Genomic DNA, 1329 nt, shown 5'->3' on the forward strand with positions numbered 1-1329 from the left:
AGTCCAGCCTCCAGGAAGACTCAAGTAAAATATTAGGAAGGTGATCTGAAAGGGACCAACTTGTTATAATTCACCAACTCATTGTCATGCATTCCATTGTCTCTTACAGAGACCTGGGTTTTAAGGAAGGAGACAGAAGAAAGATAGGTTTTCCCAGAAAGGGTCTAGAATGTGGGACCTGGTGAAGGAGTACAGGTAGGGAGTCGTGGGGTCATCTTGGATGAGGGTGGAAGGGCATCAGGAGGCTCTGGGAGAGGAGATTGGGTGGCAGAGATGGAGAAAAGTGCACTGGGAACACTGCCCAACACAACACAAACCACAATGTGAATGGCACTCTGTCCTGCGCAGCATGGTATACATGTGTTGTAAATTAATATCAACCCTTGTGTCACTGGGGAAATGGAACGCTGAAGCATTGGAAACCCCTTTGGGAGGTACAATGTAGGTAATAGGGAAGCTTCAATGACCTGTTGTGTTTTCCCGAAATGCTCACTTTTCATTCAAGTACTTTGAAGCCACAGAGAGAGTAGGGAGTGTTAATAGTATATCTGAAGCTGGCTATCATAACATGAACTCAGTAGGGCATGGAGCTGTGATAAGGCAAAAAGATATTATGAGAACGCTCCCCCACAACTCCCAGTGAGATACACCTATGGAGAGAAATGTTGGTATGTATCTATATCACTATCCCTTCAGAAGATATAAAAAATTTTCATGGGCAAAGACTTCCTCACCCTTAGAGACTTCCCTTGAAAACCACATCAGGGCCAGACTCTTCCAAACTTTTCTCATAGCTGATAGAAAGTAAGGGGCTGCACAAAACGGGAAGAGGGACAGGGCTGTGGAGCAAAAAAAAAAAAAAAAAGGAAAGGAAAAAAAAAAAAAAGAAAACCATGTCAGATGTTTCTAGGTAAAATATCCTCCCATAGCCCTTTTGCCACATGCAATGATGAGTCAATATGCTTGTTTATACCATATGAATTCCCTGGATTGAGAGATCACGCCCCCAGTGTGAGCACTGGGCAGAACTTTCAGGCATTTCCCATTGAGCACTTTGTGAAACAGATGAATGAAAGGGTCATAGAGAATTGAAGCCCTTGGGATCTTTCTATTTTCTCAAAGGCATGACTTAGTAAATGTGCAAAATGCAAAGCTTGCAAATGAATCCTTGGCTTCCCTCCTCTAGTACCAAGGGGATAAGAAAGCAAGAGGTATCATATTTAAGAAAGATAATGACATCTATACATCCAAAGGAAGTTGGGCTAACTTATATGACCGTTCAGTACTGGAAGATTGACTTGGACATGCTCTACTGGGCTTTCCCCTCTT

Source organism: Carlito syrichta, unplaced genomic scaffold, assembly GCF_000164805.1.
Source record: "Carlito syrichta isolate Samal-C Ts95f unplaced genomic scaffold, Tarsius_syrichta-2.0.1 Scaffold123294, whole genome shotgun sequence".
NCBI lineage: Eukaryota > Metazoa > Chordata > Mammalia > Primates > Tarsiidae > Carlito > Carlito syrichta.